General features: G+C 37.2%; 1 protein-coding gene across 1 annotated transcript in view; it reads right to left on the reverse strand.

Moving 5' to 3' along the window:
- The window catches only part of LOC149779093 (tyramine beta-hydroxylase-like), a 74,661-nt gene extending 51,454 nt beyond the window's left edge, over positions 1-23,207 (reverse strand). Inside the window, exon 1 of the mRNA XM_089939649.1 lies at positions 22,898-23,207. The gene's annotated coding sequence lies outside the window, so the exon portion shown is untranslated. The remainder of the gene's footprint in view (positions 1-22,897) is intronic.
- Between the last annotated feature and the right edge of the window lie 791 nt (positions 23,208-23,998).

The following is a 23,998-nucleotide window of genomic DNA, read 5'->3' on the forward strand; positions in this document are numbered from 1 at the left end:
GTCGTTTTGTAGCAGAAAAGTCAGTGATCTCCATTAGATATATTATAAAATAATATGGATTTATATTGTGTGAAATGTAAAACACGTACCCCAACTGCAATCAGGCAAGTGTGAACGATGCGGTACATAAAAGTTTAAATTATTTCGTCAGGTGGAGCGCCAAAGTCAGGTAAAAAAAAAAGAGGTGATATCGCAGCCAAGTTTGGAAAATTACCAGGAGCTCCGTGGGCTAAATACCCAGGAGAAAAACATCTCCCAGGTTATAATTACTGTGGTCCTGGAACCCGACTTAATATCAGACTTAATGACCAGAATCAACCAAACCCCGGAGAAGAACCAGTAAATGCTATCGATAGCGCATGTCATGTTCATGATGTAGCTTACCGAAGTAAGGATTTGCAACAGCGCCATCTCGAGGATGTGAAATTAATTTACGCGTTAAATGCCATCACTGATAAATCTTTCAAAGAAAAGTTAGCTAGCTGGTTAATAAAATCTGCAATGAAATCTAAGCTTGCATTAGGCACTGGTAATTAATTATAATGGAGTCAATTTATTATTTCCCAAGAGGATACTGGAGAGGTAGCGCAGCAATTAGTAAACTTGCCAGTGCAGCAGCGGTTACACGTGATACTGCTAAAAATTGGTTATCCCGACAGGCAATATGGCAAATTTACCAACCGCGGCCTAAACAAATTCACTTTGCACATTTTGATGTTAGTGTGCCAAATGAAGTTCATCAGGCTGATATATTATTTCTGCCACATGATACCATTCGTCACCGAACATACAAGTACGCGTTAACTGTAGTTGATGTTGCAAGTAGATACAAAGATGCGGAACCGTTAGCGACTAAACCAGCATCTGAGGTTGCTTCTGCGTTTGAACGAATTTATCAACGAGGTGGTCTGCGATGGCCACAGCTGCTACAAGTTGATCCTGGCATAGAATTTCAAGGTGCAGTATCGTCGTTGATGAAACAACATAACGTCACCATCAGACGAGGGCATTTTGCAATTCACCGTGATCAGGCAATTGTTGAGCGATTTAATCGAACACTTGCTGAGCGGTTATTTGGATATCAGTACGCAAAGGAATTCATTCAAGATAAAAGATCGCGCGAATGGGTCGCAAGATTACCAGGTGTGATAGCTGCGCTAAATAATGAAATTACTCGAACAACCAACATGAAACCTTCCATCGCGATCACAAAAAAAATATATAAACTTGCCAAGGCGTAATTTCCCGACGCAGCCAGCGCTGGGTAATGTCACTGTGAGATATTTATATGAACCAGGTGAACTTGAAGGTGGTAAAAAAAAAAGCGACCGATCCTATCTGGAGTATTACCGCGCACAAGATATCCACCGTAACTAGGTCCACTGGCAGACCAGCAATCTGCAGGCTGGATTCGACTGCTCCTCAACGTGGATTCACACGTGAACAATTGCAAGTAATTCCCGAGGACACACAATTACCACCCCGATCACTTAACTAGCACCCAACGTCGATTACATTCAAGACAGGTCAGCCTCACATTATCACGTTTATGACCGCGACTGTTATCTTTTCTATCTACGGTAAATTGTCTTGAATTTTTATTCGAATACTGCCATAACATTACACAATTACAGCTCGCACAGTGATTGTTCTGCTGTTGTTTCAACGCGCTGATAAAATCAGTGTCAAGGTCGAAATCGCGCTTATTGTTTTTGTCGCTCTCTTTGTAACCGGCTAATTTTTTTCTTGTTATGTCACTGTTGTTCTCATCGCTATCAGCGTTTGACTCTTCCAAGACAATTCTTCGAAGTTGAGATATTCTTCTGACTCTGGACACCGCCAAGTAAACTAAATTTGATCATTCGATTCGATCATCAACGATCCAGACAGTTTTATCACTGATAGTCAATCCTTGAGATGAATGAATTGTCATTGCGTATCCTAGCGTCCACGGGGATTTGTTCATTTTTAGTGTGTCTTTGACAGCATCAATGTCAACTAGCACAATATCATTCAATGCTAAATTCTGTTTCTCTGTTTTTCCAGGAATATCAACATCTATATTCTGTAGCCGTGTATCAGCTGGTCTATAACATAACGGCACTGGCAGCATTGGGAATTTTTCTTGTTGTAACTGAAATAACTGCTGTTGAAGTGTGTCTCTGACTATCTTTCTACTTGCCACTATCAAATCGTTTGGTCTTCACACACTCCAAAAGTCGCTCATTGAAGTTTCAGGAATCAAATCGCGTATAATTTCGCATTGAATTTTATTCGGTTGTAATCTGATTAATGTTTTAAATTCCTTCAACGTTGCATCAAGTGCTCTATGATCATCAGACACTTCTTCATAATAATCAACAAAATCTTTTAACCACACATGCCGAGATGGACCAACAAAAGGTGGTGGCTGACCGTGATCGCCACACATTATCACTGCAGTATTCGCTGTTAGCAGCCAATCCAGGAACAATTTTAATATATATAACGGTACCGTACATATCACATCCCAAATTATTTTCCCGGGAATATATTTTGTTCCTATTCGATCTGGAGTCCATACACCACCGCTGTATTTGAAAAAGATGTGATAAGTACAAGAATTGATTCCTCGTTGTTTCATCTCCCTGGCGAGCCTGTTTGTAGGTGTTAGCACAATCATATCCGAATTTCGAAATAATTCAATCGCTCGTGTTGTCTTACCAGAACCACCCGGTCCGTTCAAATAAACAGTTTTGTGTCTAGTAATTGGATCATTCATAGATGGTGCGTTCGACATTTCTGATAATTCTGATTCACAATAATCATCCTTAATTTCAACATAAGCGGATTCACAATATCCATGTAACATTTCCTTTTTTATTCTCCAAGAACTCCATGATTCGTCGCTGCTTGTAAAACGAGCCAGTGATTTTGAATATCTTTTACTGATATAAAATGAATCCGTTGCAACTCTAATTGAGTGTCAGGAAGTCGATTTATCATTGATAGCAAATTTATAGAAACATAAGCTAGCATCGAAGATCTTAAATGTGTGTATTGAGGCGATTCTCCGCAAATATAACTTACAATTGTGCCCAACTTTTCCCTGTCGGACAAGCGCGCGTCCCCCCGATTACAAAATATATTTCTCGCAGTGGTATCAGCAATTATAAAATTCAATTCAGCGTCATCGATAATCAATCGTGAATGATGTAGTTTATGATCGTATGCACCACCTTGAGTAAATTCACCGATTATTCTTCGTCCGAGATCTTTTGCTGTTTTTTCACTATTGCTGAGTTTAATCTTAAGAATATTAGGAGCCTCACCGACAATGACATCCATGGGAGCATTTGGACTCTCTCGTGCATACTCTTCAATGACTTGATCTACACTGATACATTCCGGTGTTGGTAACCACAAAAAAAAAAAATAAAAAAATAACGACGTTGCGCTGAAATGTGAGCGCGATTATTTAACTAAGTTTTCAGACAAATTATAAATTAGACAAATACATTATTATATAAATGAGCCAAGAATTTGTCCCACATCCTATCATCGAGAATTATGAAGCGAATCGTGAGGGAATAGTTAGGCACTGTAGATTAAAAAAACAGTTGGTGTTGTTAGTAATGCTGGTTATCTTATATTTACTGTTGGGAAAAAGAGGTATCTTAATCACAGGGTCGTGTTCGAGTGTTTCTTTGGAGAGATCGAAGACGGTCTTGTAATTGATCACATTGATGGACAAAGACTTAATAATGCATTAACTAATCTACAGGCTATCACGCAGAGAGAGAATTCTGCACGAGGTGGTACTGGTAAATTTGTAAAAATTCTCAGAGCTGTCAGATCTTTCAACATAAGTACCTGTGAAGAAAAAATATTTCACTCAATGAACTCAGCTGCCAAGTATTTCGGTATTAACCCCCGTTCGGTTCAACGTGTCGCAGAAAAAATACACAAGTCTACCCTCTCAAAAACATGTGGACAAAAGATTGTTTTTCATTATTGTTAGGTACTTCACTATAATCCGTGGATTTTTAATGTAAAAAGGGAGATAACTCCGTTAAGCATATCTCATGCAATTAGTTCCCTCCCTTTGTCAAGGTGACTGCGCAACACTCCTTGAGATTGTGCAATACCCAAAGCAGTATAACAATTGAGTCACAGTCTATAACACTTCCGCGTTTACAGGTATTTTTCAAATCCAGTTCATAATTTAAATTCAGCTTAGGATTTTTTAACGATATATACAACAGACGGGTAAATGGTTCTCCGTGTTACCTATACGATCTCCATTTACTTCCCCTTTGACTTCGTCAAGGTGACTTTATCAAAAACTGTCAGCGGGGGCGGGCGTGTAATAAATAATATTTTTTTTTCACAGATAAAATCCTTATTTTATTACATTTGTTCGGTTTTATGGTTCATCTGTATTTTTTCTGCGATTATATTTAAGAAAACAAGCATGAAAAACCGTGTGAGCTATTTTTGAACTTCCAAGTATCGGTAGGTTTATATACTATAGCGTCGGAATTATGTACGGGGTTTTCGAAGCCCAACAAAGTTGCACAACTTTCCGCGTTATCGCCCTAACGGGTGACATTTTGCTCCCCCGTGGGATTGATTTTGGGGGAGGGAGTGCAACTTTGTTAGGTGTAGAATATAACCCCGTATCTGTCTGTGCCGTCCTTAGTTACTATACTATATCCTACTGTAAATATTATGTATAATAGTGTAAATACTATCTGTCTGTGCCGTCCTTAGTTACTATACTATATCCTACTGTAAATAATGTAAATACTATATGTTATACTGTCCTACTGAAAGCTTGCTAAAGTGCGGTGGCACATTAGAACCTTTACAAATTTAAATACTATATGTTGTACTGTCCTACTGTAAGCTTGCTAAAATGCGGTGGCACTTTAGAAGCTTTACAAATGTAAATACTATATGTTGTCCCTATATGAACCTGCTAGCATATCATTTAATAAGCTAGGGGTTCAACACGGGGAATGTCTCGTCGTTCGCAAACACGCCCTCTGGGCCTTCTAGACTGTTATTTGACAGGTTAGGGGCTCACATGGGGGTTGTGTTTCCACTTCTGAGTTTGGTAGTCTATCATTTGATTAGCTAGAGACTCAAGGAGATGTGGTGTCAATTTTTTTCTTTTAAATATATAATATTATATATATATGAATTACGAAAATATCAATGATGTGATTGTTGCTATTAAAAAAATTAGAAGAGCGTGGATTTAATATCACTAAATTCTGAAACAATTATGTCTGATTTTGAATCATTACATGAAGCTGAATATGCAGGTCGCTATATTCTTCCTGCTCAACATCGATTCATAAAAAGGATCCAGACGAGTTTACATAAATCGTTGGCTACAGTAGAAGAAGCACAAATAAATGAATTTGTTTCATTGTCTCGTGCAATTGAAAAAATTAGGCTGGAATTAGCTCAAGAGTATGAAATAAAAAAAATAATAAATACGCGAGTAAGAAAGTTAAAAAATTGTATGTCCGCTGAAATCAAGGATGAAATCAAGGCTGACGAAATCAAGGAAGTAAATATCTCACCTTGACTTCGTCAAGTACTTGGAAATGAAACTGAAAGTAAAAAAGTGATATATTTTTTTTACTTCCTTGATGAAATCGCCTTGATGAAATCACCGAGATAGTAGTTTCCTTAGTCGGTGGGGTTTAATGCAGGAGTGTGCATAATTGAGAATTTGATCTCTGTCACATACAATTGAAATAATATGCTCGCGTCTGAGACTATCAAACTGTTGCTGTGTTAGTAAGAAGTCTTCGTCTCCGTATTCGTCAATAATGAATTTAACGTTAATTTCTTCTTGTGCAAATGCAGCCCTAACTGCTTGCTTGAGCGCTTGTTTGTCATACACGAAAACATTTATGTGGTGGTACATATAAATCTAATCAAAGATCTAAATACGCGTATATATTCGAGGATTTGATGTATACCGCAATGTGCGATCACAACATGATCTTTTGTTAGTTGCTGTAGTTGCGCATCAGTCGCTTATATTTACGATGCCCGGGGATACATGCCGGCCGTCACCCGAAATACTATTGTTGTGTCTGAGGATAGTTGGCTCCGGTAGTGTTCGCCTGTGCCGTGCAAGAATGTCATCAAAGGACTTATTGATGAGGTCGGTGACTGATTTCTTTAGCTCGGGAGCATTATACCCGGGAAGTTTAAAATTTGGCAGCGTGGCCGTTGTCAGCGAGTATTTAGTTAAATATTGTTGTTTGGGGGATGGCTGTCATCGTAACCAATTACTGCCTGAATTAATTGTTGATTAAAATATTCCATGTCGGCGGCAAGCTGATTTAATATCTCAATTTGTTTAATAATTTCACTGCGTGAACTTGTTATGTCAAAAAGGTGTTCTTGGATGAGCTTCCGTATTCGCGTTAGGTGTGTTTTATGTACCTCATTAATTTCTTTAAAATATCTGATTACGCTAGACATGCCAAAAGAAAAGGAAATTTGCTCAGTATTAAAACCCCACCAAATATCGCCCAGATGGGTAAAAATACCGCCACCAGGCGATTTTTTTCATGTTATCTAGATTTTCTTTATTCGGCGGAGTGATTTCATGATATGATTGCTTGTCTGAGATATAATCAGACTTCATAGGTTCGCCAGGTAGCGGTGGCGCTGCCCGTGGAGCGACTTCAGGCCATCCTAACACTGTTCTGATCGAACTATTATATATATCCACGGCGTATTCTGGGGTGTTTGTTTCGATGGCCGCCGACAGCGTTGGCTCATGAACAGTTATTGCTATTTTGGATTCCTTTGTTGTAATATTTTTTATTCGACGTTGTAATTCCTCATTGATTTCTTCGATTTCATAAGACCCGGTTGGTAACCCAATGACGTTCCAGTCTGGTCTGCCATCGGGTTTATTTTTATATGCAAATACCAGTGAATTATTTGCTGGTAATCCATCAAACGATTTTGATCTGATATTGGGCCAACTGTGATATACTCGTAATTGTGCCAACGCGATCTCGCTTACTGGAATCGCAGTTGAAAAATTAATATTAAATTCTGGCTTAGTTGAGGTTACTGTTAACAAAGATGTTCGCGCCGGGTTTGTATTTACGACTATCTGTTGAAGTAATTCCGTCGACATTGTTATTTATCTGCTGTCGTTTCAAATCGAAGTACTTTGTACGCTGGGTGTAGTCGTTGTACATCTTTGCCATTTTAGCGAATTCGGAATCTGATATTGTTGTATCGTCAAGACTGGATGATATCAGCGCCAACAATTTCGAGTAGGTGCTCGTGGCCGCGTTGTTTAACTTTTCATACTCGTGCATCTTTGTTAGCGCACACGAGGATAATTTTTTCGCGATAATATTAGCAACTCCTGCAATTGTCGTTGATGTTGAAACTGTAATTGTTATCGCGATTGCAGTTGTCACTGGTGTTAGCGCTGATAATAATACTCCCGTAGATGCAACTATCGCGAATACCGAATATACTATTGTGTCTAACATGGTTACACGCCGTTTGTATTTTTTTACCTTTGCTGTGTATTTGTTGATGGTAATTTTTTAACTCTGACTGCCATTCGCGTACTTGATCGTACCTATATATCTGCCATTGTTGCCATTTATTATATTACGCAGTAAACAATTGAGGTGTTTCAGCTACAAATTCCAAACATCACTAGTAAGATGTTGCAGTTAATTTCTTGTCGGCGGATTCCAGTATAAATGTTTCTTCGGCTCTGCTATTTAATATGATAGTCACAACCCCGGAATACTTGTCGGTGGAATGTCTCCAGGGATATTTTGTGAAGATTTAAAATTTAGCGGCACTGAACACAGACAGTCTATAAACTCCAGTGACTGTTGCTGTATATTTGATAGTATTATTTTGTTTAGACCATGTTGCAAATCCAGATGATACCGTGTATGCTATGTTGGTGATATGCCCAGGAGTAACTCCAGATGAGATTTTAATCAAACTAGTTTTGTTAACGATCTCAGGAATCCCCGTTACGATATCCTGCTGTGTTTGTTTGATTGTGTCAATGTTGGTCTTGATATCAAAAAGTTTTATGTCGATGACGGGAGGAGTTCCAAAGAATTTATCCGTGGCATCATCGGTTTTTTGAAAGTTTCTTCGAAGTCTTGTGAACGCGTTTACATGAACATCATACTCGGCCCGCAACATGGTTAGTTTACCGTCAACGGCGCTAGCGCTTGCGTCAACATATTGTTTGTTTGCGGCATCTTCCGGGGATGTTGGATCTCTCAACACGGTTATTTTGTTACCGTTGAGATTGAGTTCACCTGTCATTGTATCACCGGTTTTTTTACACGTTCCCCTGCAGCTTTTTGAGAATCATCTCGCAACGCCGCGATTGATATCAGCGAATATCTGATTTTCGGCTATCAGTGAACACAGGAAGGTTACCCGAAGTAGCTCCAATAACCCTACGAATTATTTCATGCCATATGATATCGCTGGTTTTTAGTTTTCAGTGCCGGTCCTGAAAAATAACAACCTCATCTGGGTCTATTCCAGTCAGACTTAAAAGATTATCGATTTCATCCTTGGTCGCATATTTTGATAAATCTATGTCGGCGCGCTTCACTTTTCTGTTGAGAAGAGATCGTCCGTAAATATCAACCATTATTTGATAGGAAACTGTTTAAATCGACCCATGGTATACTCGTGCACAACTTTGTGAGGTGGTTTGGTTGACGCTGATATCGCATCAAGAACATTCAATACTTGCTGGCCACATATCGGAGGATCGGTCAGTGTTTGTGTTGGCAGTGTAGAGTACCACACTTTTGACCTTGACCCTGTCAAGGACGCGGGGACGTCTTTTGTATATCGGAGAAATTCAACTGGCGGTGCTAACCCATACGAATCAAAATAGATAATTCCACGTGGATCGATCGCGTAAGCGACCCAGTGAGTTCTTGGACCATCGCTGTTATCAAGATTAATAATTCCGGTTTCTGGATTATTCGGTTGTTGTGGTAATTGATCTCTCATAAAGACACCTCTGAAATGTTTTATATTTAATTGTTTAACAGCAATGAACAAATCAAAATTTGACATCGGTAGAAAACCAGCGGTTTTCAGAACCGTTTTGGGTACCATGATGGTGGAGTTCCTGGAAGTCTTAGCCCTCGTCCCTATTTTTTTGTATCCTTTCCCTGTGGCTTTCTTTAGTGCCATTCCATCAGCGGTTCCAACAGCTCTTAACGCGGGGGCTTTGGCGACTGCGGGAGCAGCAGCAGCTATCAGTGCTGGTACTGCCGCGAGAAGAGGAAATATACCGCCGGTTTTAATCATGTTCTTGACCGCGGCCGGAGAAAAATCAAGTTGAGTTCCAGTTTTTGTTTGTTTTGCTTTATTAAAATGGTTAAGTTGTGTTTTAGTTAATGACAGTTTGTTTGGACCACCGTTAGCTATTTGATCGTGTTTTAGTGTTATTTTTGTACTCGCGTTCTTCGATTGTAATTTCTTGGCCTGACCAGGAGTCAGAGTGACATTAACGTGACTGTATGACATTTTATTTAATACGAGATTGATCTAATTGTTACATATTTTCTACTGGTGCATCAACGAATCTCATTCGGCCGCCAGCACCTTCAAGTAACATTGCTTTATCAGAAAGTATAACAATGATTGCTCTGTAATTAGCTACTTCAGCCACATTTATATTCACGGTAGCCCGAAAGTGAATGTCAACGACAGACTGTCTGGTTAAATCAAGATGCTCTTGTGAGAAGTAATAGATTGGATAATGAGATATAAAATCCAATTGTGATATTTGCAAACCAGTATCAATATTTAGATCGCGCGCTAGATATTTCGCCAATCGTTGATATACACGTGCAACATGATTATTATCAAAATTTAACAGTATGTTCTCAGACGGCTCTTGATGCCCGTTTATTCTCAAAGAAACGTCAGTGATACCAAGTCTGTCAAATATCATATGCGAATGTGTTTGTGAGTTTACTCGTGCAGCATTTTGAAGAGCAATAAAAATATGTCGCGGCGCGGAAACCCCATGATGTGATGCTATATGCCATGTAAATAAACCACTGATGGCACTTTGAATGCTATCTGTGGTTGTTGTAAGCCACGATAACAACAATTTACCACCTTGATCCATAAAAGAAAGCAGTCGCTGTTCTTCAGCAATTGCCGGAGTCATTACCGGCATCCACAGTGATAGTTTTGTTATTGATACTTTACCAACATCACCAGCACCACCAGCTTCTCGCCATAAAGCATCATTATCGTCATTTTTTTTAATAAGCACGACCGTATGTTTTGCTCCGAAAATTACCTTTCTGACATCTCGGCAAAATCCAAAGATATGCGACAGCGGAGTCGCACAAGAAAATTTTCTACTATTCGTTTTCAACATTAATTTACGCGTATGAAAACCTAAATTAAAATTTGAATTAACGCCAGGAACCACCGGCGTCACATCAACGTCGGCGTTTCCGGCAAAGTTTCTTGGTCGTCTAATATCGTACTGATCACTGTTAGGATGATTAGAAGTGTCCTTGGCAAACATCATTGATGGACCAGCTGATCTTGTATAATCATCAGAATATCTTGCTAGACCAATTATTGTTGTAGCAACATCAACATCATTTTGAATCGATTTGATATTTTTTCCATCAATCATATATATGGCGCTACTAAATAAAGCCATACTTCCGTTATTGACAAAAGCGATTTTAAACGCATCCCCGTATTCTGTGTTATCTGTTTTTATAATTTCACCTTCCACTTCAATAAATGTTTCAGCGGGCAAGAAATATCTACTTGTATCCTAAACCTGTAACTCAGTTCGTCCTCGTTGATTTGGGTTTCGTGCGTCATAAGAATAATACTGAAAATCACGCACTTATTCATTTTTAAGAACCGGTTCGTCTATGTCGAATGCTGTGTCGGATTCCCGTTTAAACATTTTAATATAGAAGTTATCGTCTAAAACGAAGACCACTTCCGGCCACCAAACTTGTGTTCATTTGTTCAGGATTTTTCAGCGCTGCTAGTTTTTGATTTGCGGCTTCGTTTATTACCTTACTAACAACCGCGGACATGTCTGCGGTGGCTGGTAATTTTACTGGTGGTGGGACCCTGAGTATTAATCGTGCTAGTCTGTCCTTGATTGCCAAGAATGCTTTACTGGCGGCGCTACCAACAGCGCCAGTAGCTTTATCTTTGATAACGTCAATAGCTTTCATTGATAATTGCTTTGCGATTGGTATTGCTTTAGGTGCCATCCTCGCGAATAAACCCCGAACAACATCACCAAGTCCGTTTCCATAAGTCATCCTGTATACGGGTACTTGTGAATTTACAACCCTGACCATGACTGGTCTACGATGAGAATTGTGTACGATCATTTTATTTAATTAGTTATTTCTCTAATCGCTATCCGTGAGTTCATCAATAAATTCTCGGTCGATGTGAGCATCCATGATACCGCCGCGAAATAATCGCTGACAGATATCAGCTGCTTCATTAATTATTTCTGGTGAATTATTTCCAGCCCGCGCTCCTCCTAAGAGAACTTCTAACCGCGATACGTCATTGATAATATTGTTAGGGCAGGGAATAAAATCACCTCCAAAACCACTGCCAGTTGCGCCGATGTCGGGGGCATCGTAAAATACTTCTGGAGATCGTGGTTGTTTTTTGGTTTCTACATCTTTTACAAATTCTTTATACCCGGGATCTTTTGGATTAATAGGTAAATTTTTAGAAGTAAAATATAATAAAAGGGTCCAGTCTTCGGGTTCTATTTTTTTAACGTATTGAGGTTTTAAAAAATGTTCTCTGGAATCATAACCATATGCAGCAATATCGAGTAATTAATCCCGGTTAGTAAAAGTATTAAGAACTTTACGGGTAAAAAGTCCTACATTTGTAGACCAAGATTTCTCTTGTTGCAGCATCGATGAAGTTTGCTCAGGCGGTGAATAGGGAGGTGGAGGCCCTTGTGGTTGTTTACCTTTGTCAATCTCCTGCATTGCCTTTATAAGTTTTGGAAATTTTAGATCGCTAGATTTGACCGCTTTTTTGTTGTAGTATACACGATACGCCCATCTAACAAAATTGTCATCAGTCGTGGACTTTGGGTTTAAAACTTTACCTTTGTTATATAAACCCGCTAATATCAATTCAGGTAATTTTTCTTCTGGTGCTTTCTTAAGGATTCTAATAAAAGACGGATCAAATTTTGCAGTCAGTTCAACACTTTCTTTTACTGCTTTGGGTGCAGCAGCTTCGGGGACTTCAGTGCCTTCTTCAGCGGTGGGTGGAGGTTGAGCTGCAGCTATATCAGCTGGAAGATCTCGTAAAAAATCTTTTTTGTTTGTTTGGTTCTTCTAGCAATTTTTTCAGTTTGCTCGGCGGTTTGTTTTAGCACTGGAAGAATACCCTTTTTTCGTTCCTCTTCCTCCTTGATATCATCCTTAGGATCTCCCAGTAAAGCTCTTTCAGTGACCACCACAGCTTTTTCAGTAGCTGTTGTAACGGGTCTAAATAATTCTTCTACACCTGTTGCAAATTCAACTTGTGCTTGCTGACACTCTTGTAATTTTTTCTTACAGAATCTCTCACAGGAAGAACTTTTTTTATTGCTTCTAGTCGCTCTCGAGCCAGTCTAGCGGAATGTGCTTCTCCAATGTTGGCCATTATTGTTAACTTAAATTTTTAATTCACAGCAGCAGAGAGGGCAACGACAACACCGAGTGTTTTCGCAAGATAGACCCCTGTATTAGCAGAAATAGTTGTATAGGTAGATATTTTCATGAGATAACCCTTCAAGTCAGCAGAGACAGCCTATTTTGTCATGTTTACTGACTTGAAGGGTTTATTTTGTGAAAAGAACCGCTCTATCTAAAATGTTCTCGATAGAAGGCTCCATTAAACGAAATAGTTTGTGGGATTCGCCCTCTCTGCTGCTCGCTACGATGTGTGCAGTATGGCAGTTTATAGTTTCATGCACTAAGACATCATGCCGCAGACATGTAGCATGATGACCCACCCAGTTACATTATCCTGACACCAGGCCGACCAGTCCTAACACTAACCTCTTAATGCTGAGTGCCGAGCGAGGCAACTGTTAGTATAAAAAAAATTGTAAGTCTTTGGTATGACTCGGCCGGGGATTGAACCCACGACCTCCCGCATCCGAGGCGGACTGGCTAACCACTAAGCCACCGGAGCAGTGATATAAATATTAAGCAGATGCCAATAATTTCTTTAACTGTATGAAAAATTAAGTTTATATAATCTGAATTATTTTTAAGCGTTTGGAAATTTTTATGAATACTAAGATTCGCATTTAAAACGGTTTTCTGCCTATGCCGTTTGGTTAAAAATATATTCAATGCTCATAAATTATGTGACTAGAACTTTTTTAGAGTGTCATTGCTTAACTTATAACTAATTGTTTAGCTTTGAGAAATAAGGGGTTGGGTATCATGTTGAATATTAGTAATAGTTGTAGTAGGAGTATTAGTAGTGGTACAAATGATAGTGGCAGTAGTAATATTAGTAGTTGTTATCGAGGCTGTCCTTTGATAACAACAACAACAGCAACAAATAATAATAATAATAATAATAATAATAATTATTATTATTATTATTATTATTATTATTTTAGTGAGGCGCTTTGGCTCAGTGTGTCTTTGAACAAGACAATTGACTCCTCATTAAATAACCCATTTGTGGTACTTTGCCGTAAAGTATATTCGATTTGGTAACGGATACTATAAAAGTAAGTTATTGTTTAATGCATTAGTCATAAAGATAGAGCGAAGGACAGATAGAGTGAAAGCGAGAAATAGAGAATGCCGTATACACAAAAGCTATTTACGTTTTCAATCTTCTGTGCGTATATATACCAACTGTTTTATTATTTTGGTGCTAGGGTTATTTTGAATAAATAGTAATGTTTTTATTTTATTTATAAATATGTACGTCCTTCTCCAAGAAACGAATTAGAAAATTATCACAATAGCTTGGCTCTGAAAGTCCACCACGTTATATGGATTAAAATTAAAAGGAATCTTTGCTGATTAAACAGTTGTATTTTTTTAGGCAGGGATATCATTTGTGCAAAGGGCTACATTTAGTTTACTGTATGTAAGGTTTCACACAAACAGGAACTGTGTAAATGATCTTGAGTGTGGTACATGAAGTTATTCATTAATGCGCATGTCCAGGCAATTTTAAGGTTGCATTATTAACATGGCATTGGCACAGCTACATCTAACAGTATGAAGAAAGAGCAAAACGATCTTAAAGATGTTTTACATTAATCAGCAGATAACGTCATTTTCGAACATTCTTATAAAATTAAGCATGTTGTATTATATTAGAATATTTTATTTGGTTTTCCTGTAGCTAGTTTCAACGGTACTTTAACACTTTTTGTAAAATAGTAATATGATGTATCAGATATTAGATTTAGTACGTTTCCCAAGACCCAGTTTGGCTAGCCTCGGATGGTATCGAAAACTACAATTTTATTTAACGTGTACGATACTCTAACAAGTGATCCGGTGCATGCTAATATTCTAGCAATGACAAATGAATACACTCGTATCCAGTCTTTAAACATGTATAAATTCTCAATTACTTGTATGAATAATATCCTGGGAGAAGGGTGTAGCTATCTTTAATAATATATTATAAAGTCAGGACTGTGACAGATAAACTTAGTTGCACAATTGACACTTCTGCACTAAACTATTTCGTATAGGCTGAAAAGTAATTTAATATTTGCTGAGCTGTGGCAGCAGTGCGAACCGATTTTCCAACTTAAATGCAAACATTTTTCTGAATAAACCACGACCTCCTTAGACGTCATCACAAGTGGTTTATTATTACCCGTGTTAGAAATTGTACTTCGTGGACTCGTCTCTTTTGTAAACGATCCAAAAGGTAAATGTCACAAATGGTTTACTTAAGTCCTTACAAAACGTGTGGATGGCAGACACGTGTTGCATTCATTTCTGTAACAATCCATTACAGATGTATATTTCTATTCTCTGTGTTTGCATACATTTATGCAATACAGTCTTATACAAATTATTGAAATTAATTTTAAAAAAAAAACTAGACTGTTGTTCACATTGATATTATTTAACCTAACGAATAGAAGTATAATTGATTAATCATACATGACAGACAGATCAATATATATCCATTGTGGTATGTCAAAAAAGTCAGGACTTTATTAGTCCCACGAAGAAAGGAAGTTATAACACTGGATCAGTTGTTACACGCGTGATTAAATATAACTTATATTTCAGGCTTGTTGCTGAGGTCCTAGTCTATTTTTAGGTTTGTTTTTGCGGGATTGTTAGGTCGATGGTACTAATACTAACAGTGCTCCAATAAACAACCCCTATTAGAATAACTACGACACATAAATTAAAGAAACAGTACAATCAGAGCTCTTTTTGTTTCTCAAGAATACATGCATAAATCATATCAATTTGCTAGAACAAAGCATTGTTTACTATATTTGCAACACGAACTATTCAGTTCGCCTTTTTCCCATCTGAGGCCTATCCATTAATAAACATAAGTAAATTTTTGTATCTGTGTTAACATTAAACTATATATTACATATTTCATATTTCATACCCATTTTAATTTGTACAGCTGATACGGATTACGATACAGATCTTCAATTTTTTTAATTCTATATCGCACATTTCATAGTTTGTAACTATTTTTACAATATAAAAGATACAATTATAGCCCACTTATAGAATATCTTGTATGATTAATTGCAATACATTTTACGTTATTCGTAAAGTTTGAAATTTGTAGAAATGGGGTCATATGTGCTGAACAATACGGTTTTTGCCGTTGGGGATAACGGGATATTGACACAAGTAGCGACAAGCAGTTTACGGGTACTTCACGATATCTGCCGCATAGAAATGAAAGTTCAGGTTGTAAACAGTTTGTTGGACATAATATTTGACAATAGTTTCTCAGATGATGTTTGCGTGCATAGTGACACCAAACTTGGCACAGAGAGAGAGAGAGAGAGAGAGAGAGAGAGAGAGATTTATACCAATGACTTTGCGCCTACAATCTTGAATTCACAGTTCAATAATGAGAACTACAAAAAAGTCAGGGATTAAGGGATCCAAACCCATGGCAATAAACTTGCAGCATCACGATTCTTACAATAATAATAATAATAATAAAGTAGTTTAGTTTTGAATATCAGTCAAGTTAATCCAACAGTATATTTTACAACTTCATTATTGACCTAACCACATATCACATTTGTAAACCAAATGAGAGAAATAAAATGCCGGGTTTTAACGTTCTGAAAAGAATTAATTTCATGGAGATAGAATATGCTAAAGGGAAGACAGCAATCCTGAGGCCAGCATAAGCTATGGCGTTAAGACTAAAACTTCTGATTCACAAGCTCGGGGAATATGGTAAAATAGACAAAAGAAGAAAATGATGCACTATTGACAGCAAGAAAGAAAGAGTGCTAGGATGCTATGACAAATATCCTATATTGGCAGGCAGAAGCTGGCGATGTCTTCTTGTTTTTGTTTCAAGCGCAGAACTTGCTTGCAACAAGGAAGATATTATAGACAGCGTTTGTGACATCAAGGAATCCAATATGTCATATGGTTTACAGATATCTTTTTAGCACTGTATCGAATCCTATAGAACTGAGCTTATAAAAAAGCATGAACACACTGCAGACCAAACGAATATTTGTCCAATCCATTCAATGTGTCCACAATTGATACAGTTTGCATATACTTACACCACTACCTAGTCAAGTCATCTATCTACACATGAGCACACATATTTATACTTAAACTCTAACTTTCACTACGTCCAGTAACTATTGCTCAAAACTGCTAAAGTTGTTTATGTGAGAAAGGTTTAAGTTCAAACCCTTCAAGAATGTGTCAAACAAAAGGTAAAATTGCTGCATGAGCCTAAATATATAATCAAATCGTCTACATTTGCATACCAATACACCTGAATTTATTTATGTCTAACTTGTCTTTTTCAACTGTACTAAACGTTGCTACACACTATATGTCTAAAAGTTTTCTTATAACTCCACAAATAATAAACATTTGGAAAGACAATGCTGCGAAGAGCTGAAACTCTAAGCAGGTCTTTGATATTTCCTTGAGCACCTTTTGGTAAAAAAAAGTGTAAAACAATAAATTTACAAACCGTGTACTTAAAAATTGATGTAATTGCCTAAAAATAGAAAATGTAATCTATTTAAGACAAAATTAACAAAGTTGTCGATTGTCATGGCTCGCAGCAAAACAATATACCCTCCTTATGCTGTTATAGAAGGCTCAATAATAACACGAGATATTATAGTCCAAGAGCTCAAAGAACATTTTTCTTGGTGTGATGAAAATGTTATTTTTTCAAGAAATGCGGATAAATACAAAACACAGTATGTTTTACAAAACTTTTATATAATACTGAGGTCGCGTCTGATATGATGAAGAATAACCTAATATATTTTGAGACTTTCAAATTAATTACCTTAAAATAATGCGCTCGGTACTATAATTTGGTAAAAATGTGATCTGCACAATTTCTATGGTAAAACTTACATGTAGTGATAAATTGCAGTACGAAATAGAGTTGTCAGCGAATATATGAGATATTTCCGCAATATGATTAAAGTTCCTTTTACTTAACAATCTGAGGCAAATGTTTGATTGGCCTTCATTGGCTGCACTTAAAATTGTAATGTGCTTAATTTACTTGTAGTCTAAAATTTATTTACGCTGTATAAAATAAATAAGTTTGTTTCCAAAAAGGTTTCGCTTGTGTATTACGTAAATATAGATTAATATAGTAGAACCGATCTTAAACAGTAACCTCTGGCAAGTGAAACAAGTGGCCCCTGGAAAAAATTGTTCGCTTTAAAGAGGATGGTCTTTAAAGAGGTTGATTTCTTCTACATGTTTGAAGCAAAACTCATGAACTATTAATTGTTGAAGAAAGGTAGTTTCATAAAGGTAGTAACCTTTAAGGTAATTTCGAGTAATTTTAGGTCTCATTGACATCATGTGTACAATTTCGTACCGCGAATGTAGTTGCATATCATTGTATGAACTCCATGTACCTTAAGTTAACTCGTTCAGTGCAAAACAAAAATTCAAAATAACCGCACTGAACATTGTCAAAGAAAGTTTTTGTTTTGTAAGGACAATGTTTCAGCACTAGCTTTAAATATTTATTTTTACATCTACTTAAAGTGACGTGAAGGCCAATGAGGACATGTGCTACTTTAAAATTTAAATGAATTGTGTACACGTGCCATTACACAATCATACGTACTTGATTGTTTTAATACTACTCTCATCGCAACTATCTTAAAGCCTAAATACACCAAGATTGTATTTTGTTGCTTACATGAACGTAATTCATGTTAAGATTAGATACTATTTGGCCTGGCACTGGCTCAATATATATATATATATATATATATATATATATATATATATATATATATATATATATATATATATATATATATATATGTGTGTGTGTTGTAATAGACCTGGAGGATCTAAAGCTGTAATATGATGGATTGGAAGGGTAGTTTTTCTATGTTACAAATTTTAACATTTTAACATGTTGTTCATGTCAGTGAATATTTAAACTGCTGCTGAAAGAATGAATTTAAACTTTGTAATGTATCAGAAGTGTATGGATCGCGAGTTACCTTGATATCTCTATTAAACGTTCATGTTTATGTCAAGTGTGATTGCCGGTCATCTGGTAATATGAGTCAGCAAATTCAACCTCGCACATCGTTAAATACTCACAAATTCTTCTGGAATATTATTTCATATGAATTTATCACACCAAGAAATATGTTTATCACCCTTAAATTCTCATGTCAACTCATCATTCGAACAGTACTAAGCTCGATGACTCCAACAGCTAACATCACGAAAATACATCTGCAGGCAAGATGGCCAACTCTAGATCACATGATCGGTTCCACACAGAAAATTTGTCAAGTTCACATTTGTTATTAAATTTCACTCGTTGATTGTAAATGCTTGCCTTCTTTTATACAAGACTAAGTATGTTTTGAATATTTAATGGTGTATTCTTCATTTTTATGCCGGTCAATATATTTTCAATTTTATCAGCGTTCATCGGTAGTTGAGTACTCTTCGACCAAGCTTAACTGTCTTGGTTCCGATTTCAAATACGTTGACGTTGACATTTGACGGACACGACAAAATACGTAATGTTTATATATTTGCTAATGACAGAGTGTGAACGGACAAGTGATGATAGTTAAATTGTATATTAACCGTCCTTTTGTGTCGCTGGTTGTGGAGTATCTGTTAGACACCATCAGACCCGTTCGGCGTCCAGGACAATCAATGATTGGTTAAATTTACATCACATGACTACTTTCCGAAGAGAATAAATTGGAGTGAAATTGGAAATTCGGCAGATAGCTGTCAACATTAGCGCTTCTATCAACATCTCCCCACCCTATAAAAGAGCACTGCATTGAGGTAGTTATATTTACAACTTTATTGGATGGCATTAAAAAGCTCATAGATACTTATAAAAATAAGACAAGTCTACAAATTTTAATTTCTTTATTCTCACAAATAAACTGGAATTATATATAGTACAACAATAGGAATGAATTCAATTCAAACAAATAAAATTCACTGCTATTGATTCAAGCTTAATATAAAAGTAATATTGTGCCACATTCTTGAAAGTTATTATTACGTTTACACAAGTTAGCCCATACCCCCACAATATGTTACAATCTCTCTCTCTCTCTCTCTCTCTCTCTCTCTCTCTCTCTATATATATATATATACGAAAGGAAGACCTACAATATCAACGTTATTGGCTTGAAATAATACATTTTATCTATAGTTCTAGCGATAATTAGATTGGACATTTGCGTATTATCACAAAGGATAATTATATTTAGATTACTTCAGTCCATCTTGGGCAGTTCCATGATCTTCCGAAACATTTATAAAACTTTTGAAACATTTAGAAATCCATCTGCATAACTAAATATATGAACTTGCGAACTCAGATTTATAACTTCATACTTTATTAAAGGTAGATGACACCCACACATATTGCATCCCTGTAGGGTGGTATGTATGCATGCAAAAGAGGTTACGATAGAGCGAGAAGGCTTGAGGGATCGGGATCCACGGTTCATTATACAAATTCTTTAAAAAATATTGACTGGATATCATAAGGTTCGCTAGCAAATACTAAATAAGTCCTTATTAGTAAAATACCGGTGCATTCAACCCTTATCACTTCCAAGAGTCCTAATGGTAGCCAGTAAATATTGCAACATTTATGCATATAGTTTTGAATGTATGAAATAATTGCTGTTTTGTTAATTTCCACCCAAAGGTGTTCGATATATGGTATTTTAGAGACGAACGGGCTGACAGACAGAGGATATCACAGTATCCCGACTCTTGACGCTAAACCATGGGAGTAATAATTGAAAACAAAGCAGAAAGAGGTAAGGTCATAATGACTCAGTCAGGATATAAAATTCCCAGGATATACCACAACTCTTCTCGTAGAAAGTGAACTCATTTGTCAGCACCCAGATTAACAGTACATTTACCAAGGATAAAAATGTATGAAGAACTAATAATACACAGAAGTTTCCTTATAGACACGTTTAATGGAATATAATCGACGACAGCAAGACTCATTGACTGTTTAAATAACAAAATCCATGATTAATGTATACACGCTAAAGGCGTCCAGTTAATTTATTTAGATACAAGTCGATTTTTCGACGATTACTTGAAGAAAGTTGGGTATGTATTATGTTGTTGTTGTTGTCTTTAGTGTTTGTACATTAGTAGTGAAGGGGGACACTTTACGTATAATGGGAATTAGCATTAAAAACACCCTTGGGACACTTTACGTATAATGGAAATTTAACATGGAGAAAAATCGTGGGACACTTTACGTACAAGGGGAATTAACATGGGAATAAATCGTGGGACACTCTACGTACAAGGGGAATTAACATGGGAATAAATCGTGGGACAATCTACGTACAAGGGGAATTTAACATGGGAATAAATCGTGGGTCACTTTACGTACAAGGGAAATTTAACATGGGGAATAGATCGTGGGACTGTCTAGGGACAATGGGAAATTTAACATTACGGAAACCCCTGGGGGATATAGCCTCAAGGGAATTTAACATATGGAAATTGAACATGGTGGATCTGTATAGCGTCAAGGGGAATTGAACATGGTGGGACTATCTAGGGACAATGATGGTAGAGGGTCAAACACAACAGAGACAGAAACATACATACACTAGTACAAGCGTGGGATTTATATATAAAGCATTACCAAGACCTGAAATCTTGCTGGGGTGTTCAAAAATTTGCATAATTGTAATGATGCTATAAATAGCTATAATCAAGGAAATGCTCAACGACAAAATGGATGTGACTAAAAGTAACGTTAAAATGACGAAATTGTCCCAGAATTTAAAGGAAAATAAACATATCCCCGAAAATTAAGTTACAATGGTTTAGACTAAAATGGATAAAATTAGTAACTACTTACAATATCAACTTCTGTGACGATCGTGGATAAATACCTATGTATCTATAATCAGCTGAAATTCCTATGAAATCCCACTATCTATTTATAGCTCCAACTTGTGGGTTTTTCCTTTGGAAAATCCCACTATCTTTTTATAGCCTCAGCTTGAGTGACGTTCCTGTTTATGAATTCTAGTATATATGTATAGCTACAAAATGTGGAAATCCCCAAGTCGATATTTATAGTCTCAAAATTTCCAAAAAATGTGGAAATCCCCAAGTCGATATTTATAGTCTCAAAATTTCCAGCGTCAGTGACGTCACTGTACTGAACACTAGGGGCTAAATGGCAACAGTGTTGCAAGTGGCTGACCTGAATACGCGCTACTGTAGGTAGGTAGGTAGAGTGTATCTGATAGGGATAAAGTGAGTTTTATAGGGACAAACAGAGACCAATACACACACGCACACACACACACACACACACACACACACAACATACGCGCAGACACACTCACACACACACACACGCGCACACACACACACACACACACAACATACGCGCAGACACACTCACACACACACACACACACACACACACACACACACACACAGAGATAGGGAAGAGGAAAAAACAAACCCCAAATATACTATCCACACTCGGGAGGAAGAAAAAAAAAACAACCAAATATACGATCTACACAACGTACGCTAACACACACACACACACACACACACACACACGCGCGCACACCACAGAGGGAAGAAGAAGAAAACCATTATACACTATCCACACGGAGTGAAGAAATAACCCTTTATATATACTATCAACAGAGAGTGAAGAAAATAACCCATTATATTCCATCAACACAGAGTGAAGAAGAAAAAGTCTTTTGAAAGCACCTAAGCCCTCACCTGCAATGACCAACTCTGCCAAACACCTACACCCCACCCCACCCCCACTCCCAACACTACAAAACCCATTTAACCCGTTATTTTATGGCATCAGTGTGTGCTTTAGGAAACATCAAGACACAAAAATGATGGATGAATAGACTGACTATTGTTTACGGACTTGCATGCCTAAAGAGCGTGCGTGAAGGAAAACATCCTTCCATTTCAATTCTAACTAAAACATGATCCAGAGGGATAGAGAGAGGTGAAAGAGCACAATTTCATAAAGTGTGAGTAAAAACAAAACACGCCATCCTTATTATACAATGTCAAGACCAAGAGACACTTACGTTTTCTTTCTAGTCTATTCTCTTTTAGAAGGTAGTATGAAATTTCACATCAGGGCCAACGCATCGGCTCACATTGTCAATTTTTCCATTTCCATGTCTTTACTGGTACAAGTTCTTCATCATCTTCAATTTCTTCTTCTTCTTCTGAATCCCTCTTCTCTGTTTCGTCTTGTATTTTGTTTATTCTCTTTTCTCGTAGGGCACTCTGAATTCCAGTGTCCTTTCTCCTGACAACGATATTAGGTATCTTGACTTTTGTCTCTCTTTCTTAGACGAAGCAGGTATTTTGGAGACAAATACCCATTTACCTTTGCAGATATAGCAAACTTCATTAGCACTTACACACTTTCGTATGACTCTCATCAAATCAACGACCAAAAGAGTAAGTTTTGTTGCCACTTTCGCATGTGAATTATGCTTTCGTATGACTTTTAGCAAATATTTGACCAGCAGGTCGATCTATGCTGACTCTTCCATCTTTGATCGTTTGAGAGCGGAATGAATACTCTGACGCTAAGACACTCTCCTTATATACAGAGACCTGCTGCGTATGAAACCTAGTCAAATGTAATTTTGCAATAAGATGAAACGATTTCATTGAGGAAGTAAAAGGCAATGATGTACCGTATCGCCTCACACAAAACCTGAAGTGTTAGTTCAAATCCGTGTCAGCGATTTCGAAGACGACATAACTGGGCTTTAATCAATGCGCTCCATTTCTGCCACAAAACCACGAGTCCTGATTCATGCCAAAAGAAATTTCGTTCGGTCCATACAAAATAGTATCACATCTGATAAACGCAAAAACGAACTTCCAGAAAACTGAGAACGACGGCTTACACCTACAACGTAAATGTATGAGTTCAAGTAGTGCGTAAAACTTAGTCAAATTAAATTTTTATAGTCAAGACGAAACGATCTCTTTTCGAAGAAGAAAGTAGACACCAAACGACAATGGCGATCCGTGTCACACAACACTTTTCAAAATGTGTATTATCAGAGGTTTGTTTAGCGATCTGCACGGTTAAATTAAATGTTGATGTATTTTGCAATAAGACGGACACAGTTTCCATGGGATCGCCCATGGTACGATTGTCCGTG

This window comes from Sinohyriopsis cumingii, chromosome 17, assembly GCF_028554795.1.
Source record: "Sinohyriopsis cumingii isolate HCF-2022 chromosome 17, ASM2855479v2, whole genome shotgun sequence".
In the NCBI taxonomy this organism is placed as follows: Eukaryota; Metazoa; Mollusca; class Bivalvia; order Unionida; family Unionidae; genus Sinohyriopsis; species Sinohyriopsis cumingii.